This window comes from Babylonia areolata, chromosome 32 (genome assembly GCF_041734735.1).
Source record: "Babylonia areolata isolate BAREFJ2019XMU chromosome 32, ASM4173473v1, whole genome shotgun sequence".
Classification (NCBI taxonomy): domain Eukaryota; kingdom Metazoa; phylum Mollusca; class Gastropoda; order Neogastropoda; family Buccinidae; genus Babylonia; species Babylonia areolata.
Genome location: NC_134907.1, coordinates 20,963,936 through 20,973,935, shown reverse-complemented (window position 1 = coordinate 20,973,935; position 10,000 = coordinate 20,963,936). Strand labels below are relative to the sequence as shown.

Below are 10,000 nucleotides of genomic sequence, written 5' to 3'. Positions count from 1 at the left end.
TATACACTACATCACATCTGCTAGAGACCCCGAGCCTACTACTACAACCACAAGTGATGCTGCTGCTACAGAAGTGTGTCCTTTGAACTCGTCCATCGGTCGTAAACCATGAGCTACACATCCTGTCCAGTACTGTCTGAGAACGGGTACGGACCACTACTGAGCTGAACCGCTAAGCTGACGAAGAGGCTTGCACACAAACGTCGTCCAAACTAGACCTGGAACAAACGAGTTCCTGCCAACGGAATGGTGACAGTGGCAATGTCATGATGATTGAATTATTGCCAGGTTCTCAGGTCCTGAGGACGATGCGTGATGTCTCCTGCTACACACACACACACACACACACACACACACCTTGGGTCGTCAGTCAGGCAGATAGCTGGGGCACACACATACACATACTGCACAACTTCACTTGCACTGGCATGTGCTCGCTGCCACGAACTGGTGAAACAGGACTGTAAGGCTCGCTTCCAACCTCCTCCCCCATCCCCCCTCCACGCCCACTCCTTTCCCAGCCCTGCAAACCACACACCTCCGCTGTCCCCCCCTCCGCCTCCCCCACCCTCTCACGCCACTCCCCCCCCCCTCGCCCCCCCCCCCCCCCCACCCCCCTCTTCCTCCACTCATTCCCCCACCCCTTCCACTTCACGGACATCCACTTCCCACACCCAACCTCTCCCAGCAAGGCAGATGAACGGCGGGGGGGAGGGGGGGGCCTGGGGGGGGGGAATGAGGAAAAGGAGGGCAGTGAGGTTGACAGCCTGCACGTGATCTGTGTCAGCCAATGAGCGTGTGGATACGGGCAGTGCCGTGACGTGACGTGCCAATCCATACTGACGGCCTATCACCGACAACCGGCCCCTCGGCGGTGTAAGATAGATGGCCCTGATAAACGCTCAGCCCTTCAGGGCCTTTACAGCCCTATGTAGCTTGTTAAAAAAAAAAAGGAGTTAAAAACAGGGAGGGGTGGGGGTGGTGTGGGGTTGAAGGGAGGTGTTAAACACCGATACGACACCGCTACATGACTCATATCACGTCCGAGCATTTAACGTCCGGGGCAGAGCAGTCGGCTCGAGACGGTTCATCAAGAAACCTGCCAATCACGCGGGAAAAAAAAGAAAGAAAAAAAAACACACCAGGTCATAAATAACCCAAGAAGGAGCCAGTAGCCCGTTTTCAGTTGTGAATGGCCATGGGCTGCTGGCCTGTACTTCAACCACACTGGTCGGCAACATCAATGACAAACCTGGAGGTGTGGAGAAAGGGTGTTGGAACAGACTAGAGGGCTGGGTGCTTGTATTGTTAGTGGCAGCTGTCGCCGTGTTGGAAAGTTACAGCTAGGCAGCTGTCATCGACCCAGTTTTCACTCACCCACTAGTGACTGGTGACATCAGCCTAAACCTCGGGGCATCATCATGCCTACCAATCGTTTCGTCTGCAAACAATTTGAAAAAAAGTCTTTGAACTGTATTCATGCACTTTGTATCCAGACAAATGAAACAAATCCTCATTCATTTGTTTGTTGAATTCGTTAGTTGTTGTTGTCGTTGGTTTTTTAGTTGTTGTTTTGGGTGTTTTTGGGGGGTTTGTTTGTTTTTTGTTGTTGTTGTTGTTGGCTTTTGTTTTTGTTATTGTTTATTGTATTTTTTTCTCAGTGACTGTACATGTTTTATAAGTGCAACGACCAAAAGAAGGTGGAGAAAAGCGTGACAAAAAAGCTTTCACGGTGCTTTAACTTTGTTCAAAAACAATTTGCTTTACTGGCAATGTTGTCTGACTTTTCTCTCAACTCGACCTGGGCTTCCAAGCCATTCAGAAGACAGTGGTCACTGATGCTGAGCAGAAAGGCAGCTCCCGTTCTGATGGACCCAACCCCCCCACCCCCCCCACCCCCCACCCCCACCCCCTCTTGACATGTTAGAGGAATCTGAAGTGCTGACAGTTGTACTGACAGCTGGAAAGAACGTGATTTCCAAACCAGAATATGAGAGAAGCCGTTATAAAATGATAAGAATGATAATGATACTACTACTGCTACTGCTGCTGCTGCTGCTACTACTACTTCTGATAATGATAATATAATCATCATTATGAATGAATAAATAAATAAATAAATGAATGAATAAACAAATAGATAAATGAATAAATAAACTATGCCGGCACGAGAAGTGAGAGTGATCAGGATGGGCAAGTCTGTCTGGATGTCTGTCCATAAGTCAGTCTGTCTCCTGCGTATGTCTGTCTGCATGTCTGTCTATGGACAAGTCTGTCTGCATGTCTGTCTATGGGCAAGTCTGTCTGCATGTCTGTCTATGGGCAAGTCTGTCTGCATGTCTGTCCATAAGTCAGTCTGTCTCCTGTGTATGTCTGTCTGCATGTCTGTCTATGGACAAGTCTGTCTGCATGTCTGTCTATGGGCAAGTCTGTCTGCATGTCTGTCTATGGGCAAGTCTGTCTGCATGTCTGTCCATAAGTCAGTCTGTCTCCTGTGTATGTCTGTCTGCATGTCTGTCTATGGGCAAGTCTGTCTGCATGTCTGTCTATGGGCAAGTCTGTCTGCATGTCTGTCCATAAGTCAGTCTGTCTCCTGTGTATGTCTGTCTGCATGTCTGTCTATGGGCAAGTCTGTCTCCTGCATAAGTCTGTCTGCATGTCTGTCCATAAGTCAGTCTGTCTCCTGTGTATGTCTGTCTGCATGTCTGCCTGGCATGCTCCGTCATGCAGAGCCATGTTTATTAACCGACCCAAGCACAGTATAAGCTTTAAGCTTGTTGATGCTCTTGTGTCATTGTTTACAGTGTAATCATGTGTACTGTTGAACAGTTTCAGTTTCAGTTTCAGTAGCTCAAGGAGGCGTCACTGCGTTCGGACAAACCATATACGCTACACCACATCTGCTAAGCAGATGCCTGACCAGCAGCGTAACCCAACGCGCTTAGTCAGGCCTTGATAAAAAAAAAATTTAAAAAAAAACAAAAAAAACGGGGGAATAAATAATAGATAAGCTTACATAAATAAATAAATAAATAAATAAATAATGAATAATAATTATAATATAGAAAAAGGTAGTAGTAATAATAATAGTAATACTAATAAAATGATAATAATAAAAAATAAATAAATAAATAAGACAACAATGGTGATAAATAAGCTGAACAATTTTACTGTTGAACAATTACACATTACTTAAACCAACCGACCCAACTTTTACCGCAGTGGTGCGCTGTGACCAGTGGATTTCTAACCAGTCTGGAATGGGGCTATCCCTTCATGAAGGATCAGACCTGGAGAGTCCCGTGCTTACACGACCTGTAGAGGCGCGTTACATGAACTGTGTTCTCGAAGTTGATTGGCTCTCCAAAAACTGCGAGCAACATAGGTGGCCGAAAGAGGCAGAACGTGCCAAACTTTTTGCTTCGTATTTTGGTTTTCTTATTGTGCATGCGATGGCACTTCATTGTACAACGTTTGGTTGTAGCAACTGAAGATATGAAAGACCGCACATGTTTGCTGCTTTTGTCAATGTCGATAGCTTTCGGCATTGCTCGCGGTTTCTAACATGCGCATGCGTAATAGCCAAGATGGCTACGGAACTCTGCAGCGGTCTGCTAACATCAGGTGAATTTTTCAGCCAGCCTGAAAAGTGTCATCGCTTCGTTTAGGAATGACTGTAAACGGAATTGATAAAGAAATGAAAGAATGGAACTGTTTATAATGTATTCCTTGGCTTCGGGCGAACTCTGATTTGAAAACTTGAATGTTATGGAGATTGTGTTTGTTTGTTACCATTTATTCATCTATTTCACTTATTTACCATCAAATCTCGGAATTAAATTTGGACGTCGACATTTGTGAACTCAACGGGTACCTTAGGCCTGTTCACTTGTACTAGGTGTTTTGAGTTGACATGGCATCGTTGAGGAATGTTTTCCTACTGGCAAAAAAAACAACAAAAACAAGCAGCTTGGCCTATTGGCAAAAAGCCCTTGGCCTATTGGCAAAAAGCCTTTAACCTATTGGCAAAATTCCCCTTAGCCTATTGGCAAAAAGCCTTAAGCCTATTGTCAAAAAGCCCTTGTCCTATTGGCGAAAATCCCTTGGCCTCCTGGCGAAAATCCCTTGGCCTTGGCCTACTGGCGAAAATCTCTTGGCCTACTGGCGAAAATCCCTTGGCCTACTGGCAAAAAGCCTTTGGCCTATTGGCAAAAAAAGCCTTTGGCTTATTGGCGAAAAGCCTTTGGCCTATTGGCGAAAAAGCCTTTGGCTTATTGGCAAAAAAAGCCTTTGTCCTATTGGCGAAAATCCCTTGGCCTCCTGGCGAAAATCCCTTGGCCTACTGGCAAAAAGCCTTTGGCCTACTGGCAAAAAAAGCCTTTGGCCTATTGGCGAAAAAGCCTTTGGCCTATTGGCGAAAAAGCCTTTGGCTTATTGGCAAAAAAAAACCTTTGGCCTATTGGCGAAAAAGCCTTTGGCTTATTGGCAAAAAAGCCTTTGACCTATTGGCGAAAAGCCAATAATGTCGTTGTTCAGGGCTTGGGTCTCGGACACACACACACACACACACACACACACACATTCCTGTCTACAGAGCTAGCTAGCTCTAAAGAACGGTTGGTTGGTTCGTTTGGAGTGGCAGTATGGATGAGGGAGGGAGGGGCGTGGGCGGGGAAGGGGGGGGGCTTGGGGGGGGGGGCAGTAAAAGGAAAACGGCAACTCGGTTGTTGTTGTTTTTTTTACTGCAGAGCCGATAACTTCCCCAAGCAAAACGATCAAACGAGCAGTAGTGGCAGTAGCCCCAGCACAGCAGAAGTCACCACCACTTCATCCACACCCCCACACCCCCACCCTCCTCACACACCACTCCCTCTCCCGACCCCCGACCTCCCACTTCAAAGAGAGTGCCGCCGTTCCGCCTGACTGCTTCCCAATGCCGACAACACCCCCCCCCCCTCCCCCGACCCCCACACCACCACCCCGCCGTGCACGAGCCGAAGCAGAGAGAGAGAGAGAGGGGGGGGGGCTGAAAGGAAACCCAGCCCTCACAGATTTTATGGGCGGCCGGGGCTCCTTTGGAGAATGGTGCAGCAGCCATGGAGGAGAGCTGGCGCTGAGGAGCTGAGAGCCGAGGACCTGGCGCGCGCTTTGTGCCCGCGCCGCGCGCTACGCACAGAGCACCACCACCACCACCACGGCGGGCGGCACCCAACCCACCCACCCACCCGGGCACGAACAGAGCACCGGAGGTGGGGGGGGGTTTTTTTTTTTCATTTTATTTTGTTCTGTTGTTGTAGAAGTCTGTGGACTGATGGCCTAGGAAGCGAGAGAATCTGAGCGCTATGGTTCGATTCCCGGCACAGTCGCCAAGTATTTTCTCTCCCTCCCCCCCTCCACTAGACCTTGAGTGGTGGTCTGGACGCTAGTCAGTCGCATGAGACGATAAACCAGGTTCCCGTGAGCAGCATGCACTTAGCGCACGTAAAGGAACCCACGGCAACAAAAGGGTTGTCCCTGGCAAAATTCTGTAGAAAGATTCACTTAGATGGGAAAACAAACAAAATTGCAGGCAGGACAAAAAAAAAGGGGGGGGGGGTGGCGCTGTCAGCGCAGCGATGCGCTCTCCCTTGGGAGAGCAGCCAGGATTTCACACAGAGAGACCTGTTGTGACCAAAAAAAAGAAAAGAAAAGAGTAATACAATACAATACAATTAGTTGGTGCTGTTGCCCAGCAAAGTGCCTTCCACCACCACCACCATCCCAACCCTACACATTCACCATAGCCCTACTTTATTAAGAGCGTTGGGTTACGCTGCTGGTCAGGCATCTGCTTACACTGTGTGGTGTCGAGTAGACATATGGATTTGTCCGAACGTAGTGACGCCTCCTGGAGCAGCTGAAACTGACACTGAATCGACCTGTTCTGCCCCGCTGCTGAAGGCGCTACACGTCAACCACTGCTGAAGGCGCTACACGTCAACCACTGCTGAAGGCGCTACTCGTCAACCACTGCTGAAGGCGCTACTCGTCAACCACTGCTGAAGGCGCTACACGTCAACCACTGCTGAAGGCGCTACTCGTCAACCACTGCTGAAGGCGCTACACGTCAACCACTGCTGAAGGCGCTACTCGTCAGCCACTGCTGAAGGCGCTACTCGTCAACCACTGCTGAAGGCGCTACACGTCAACCACTGCTGAAGGCGCTACACGTCAAGCACTGCTGAAGGCGCTACACGTCAGCCACTGCTGAAGGCGCTACACGTCAACCACTGCTGAAGGCGCTACACGTCAACCACTGCTGAAGGCGCTACACGTCAAGCACTGCTGAAGGCGCTACACGACACGTCAACCACTGCTGAAGGCGCTACTCGTCAACCACTGCTGAAGGCGCTACACGTCAACCACTGCTGAAGGCGCTACACGACACGTCAACCACTGCTGAAGGCGCTACACGTCAACCACTGCTGAAGGCGCTACACGTCAACCACTGCTGAAGGCGCTACTCGTCAACCACTGCTGAAGGCGCTACACGACACGTCAACCACTGCTGAAGGCGCTACACGTCAACCACTGCTGAAGGCGCTACACGTCAACCACTGCTGAAGGCGCTACACGTCAACCACTGCTGAAGGCGCTACACGTCAACCACTGCTGAAGGCGCTACACGTCAACCACAGCCACTGTACCTGGAACTAGTGGTCCTCATTGGCTTCTCAGGCCAGGGACCAACCACTTTTTTTTCTTTCTTTTTTAATGGCGCATCTGATTGGCTGAGTTTCAGTTCCAGCTTCTAAAGGAGGCGTCATTGCGTTCGGACAAATCCATACGCGCAACATCAAATCTGCCAGGCAGATGCCTGACCAGCAGCATAACGCAACGCGCTTTGTCAGGCCTTGAGTGCATGGGTATCTATTGGTGTACCTATCCGAGTGGATTTCTTCCACAGAATTTTGCCAAAGGACAACACACTCGTTGCCATGGGGTCTTTTCCAGTGCGTGCTGCACACGGGACCTCGGGTTTATCGTCTTATCCGAATGACCAGACGCTCGGTATGTATGATGGAGAGAAAGGGCGAGACTGGGATGGAACCCAGACCCTCCCGTACACTTGTTTGGGCAGATGGTTGTCTTAACCAACCAGCCACCCTTCAACCGTCTGTCCACTGGTTGGTGAACCGCGGAAAAGTGGCACAGTCTGTCCACTGGTTGGTGAACCGCGGGAAAGTGGCACAGTCTGTCCACTGGTTGGTGAACCGCGGAAAAGTGGCACAGTCTGTCCACTGGTTGGTGAACCGCGGGAAAGTGGCACACAGCTCTGAAGAGCGGAGGTGTGTTGTTTTGTTTGCTGCTCCTGCCTCCCCCCAGTCCTCGTGGAAAAGAACAGCTGTCTTCCAAGCTTGACCACTCTTCTTTTTTTTCTTTCTGACGGCCAGACCATAACGTCCCGTTTAATGACCACGGCTGTTCTGTCAGAACAATGCCGTGCTGGGGTTTGTTTCTCCTCTGATCTTCCCGTGACACGGCTCGGCCGCTGACACCATGTACAACCCCTCAGCGCGACGTGGGAAGGTCCACACCATGTACAGCCCTTCAACACAACGTGGGAAGGTCCACACCATGTACAGCCCTTCAACACAACGTGGGAAGGTCCACACCATGTACAGCCCTTCAACACAACGTGGGAAGGTTCACACTATGTACAGCCCTTCAACACAACGTGGGAAGGTCCACACCATGTACAGCCCTTCAACACAACGTGGGAAGGTCCACACCATGTACAGCCCTTCAACACAACGTGGGAAGGTCCACACCATGTACAGCCCTTCAACACAACGTGGGAAGGTCCACACCATGTACAGTCCTTCAACACAACGTGGGAAGGTCCACACCAGGTACAGCCCTTCAACACAACGTGGGAAGGTCCACACCATGTACAGCCCTTCAACACAACGTGGGAAGGTTCACACCAGGTACAGCCCCTCAACACAACGTGGGAAGGTCCACACCATGTACAGTCCTTCAACACAACGTGGGAAGGTCCACACCAGGTACAGCCCTTCAACACAACGTGGGAAGGTCCACACCATGTACAGCCCTTCAACACAACGTGGGAAGGTTCACACCAGGTACAGCCCCTCAACACAACGTGGGAAGGTCCACACCATGTACAGTCCTTCAACACAACGTGGGAAGGTCCACACCATGTACAGCCCTTCAACACAACGTGGGAAGGTCCACACCATGTACAGCCCTTCAACACAACGTGGGAAGGTCCACACCATGTACAGTCCTTCAACACAACGTGGGAAGGTCCACACCATGTACAGCCCTTCAACACAACGTGGGAAGGTCCACACCATGTACAGCCCTTCAACACAACGTGGGAAGGTCCACACCATGTACAGCCCTTCAACACAACGTGGGAAGGTCACACCATGTACAGCCCTTCAACACAACGTGGGAAGGTCCACACCATGTACAGCCCTTCAACACAACGTGGGAAGGTCCACACCATGTACAGCCCTTCAACACAACGTGGGAAGGTCCACACCATGTACAGCCCTTCAACACAACGTGGGAAGGTCCACACCATGTACAGCCCTTCAACACAACGTGGGAAGGTCCACACCATGTACAGCCCTTCAACACAACGTGGGAAGGTCCACACCATGTACAGCCCTTCAACACAACGTGGGAAGGTCCACACCATGTACAGCCCTTCAACACAACGTGGGAAGGTCCACACCATGTACAGCCCTTCAACACAACGTGGGAAGGTCCACACCATGTTCAGTCCCTTCAACACGAACGTGGGAAGGTCCACACCATGTACAGCCCTTCAACACAATGTGGGAAGGTCCACACCATGTACAGCCCTTCAACACAACGTGGGAAGGTCCACACTATGTACAGCCCTTCAACACAACGTGGGAAGGTCCACACCATGTACAGTCCTTCAACACAACGTGGGAAGGCCCACACCATGTACAGCCCTTCAACACAACGTGGGAAGGTCCACACCATGTACAGCCCTTCAACACAACGTGGGAAGGTCCACACCATGTACAGCCCTTCAACACAACGTGGGAAGGTTCACACCATGTACAGCCCTTCAACACAACGTGGGAAGGTCCACACCATGTACAGTCCTTCAACACAACGTGGGAAGGTCCACACCATGTACAGCCCTTCAACACAACGTGGGAAGGTCCACACCATGTACAGCCCTTCAACACAACGGTGGGAAGGTCCACACCATGTACAGCCCTTCAACACAACGTGGGAAGGTCCACACTATGTACAGCCCTTCAACACAACGTGGGAAGGTCCACACCATGTACAGCCCTTCAACAAAACGTGGGAAGGTTCCACACCATGTACAGTCCTTCAACACAACGTGGGAAGGTCCACACCATGTACAGCCCCTCAACACAACGTGGGAAGGTCCACACCATGTACAGCCCTTCAACACAACGTGGGAAGGTCCACACCATGTACAGCCCTTCAACACAACGTGGGAAGGTCCACACCATGTACAGCCCTTCAACACAACGTGGGAAGGTCCACACCATGTACAGCCCTTCAACACAATGTGGGAAGGTCTACAGCTGCCTCTGAAGTCTGGGATCAGGGCACGTGACACACGGAGGACAATAAAGGAAACGAAAAAAAAAAGAAAAAAAGAGGAAAGAACATAAGGGCAAACACACTACACTAAATAAAATGAAACCATATCATGTACTGTTTCTTGGAATATAATATATATATATATATATATATATATATATATTATCATTAATAAAACAAAAAATCAACAAAAGTCATTTAAACGTGATAGATTATTATATGCATTAAAAAGATAGATAGATAGATAGATAAATAGATAGATAGATAAACAGATAGATAGAGAGATAGATAGAACAGTATCAGCATCACTCGATCGGAACACCGTACAAGTGGCTAGACTTGGTTCATGATCGTGAGGTTACGAGACACTGAG

General features: G+C 49.8%; 1 protein-coding gene across 3 annotated transcripts in view; it reads right to left on the bottom strand.

Moving 5' to 3' along the window:
• LOC143276592 (uncharacterized) overlaps window positions 1-10,000 on the bottom strand; it is a 99,525-nt gene that overhangs the window by 33,701 nt on the left and 55,824 nt on the right. Inside the window, exon 1 of one of the 3 annotated variants that reach the window (XM_076581193.1) lies at window positions 1-272. This exon is cut by the window's left edge and continues 850 nt beyond it. The exons of the other annotated variants lie outside the window; for them this stretch is intronic. The gene's annotated coding sequence lies outside the window, so the exon portion shown is untranslated. Of the gene's footprint in view, window positions 273-10,000 lie in introns of those variants that run through there. 3 annotated transcript variants of the gene reach the window in all.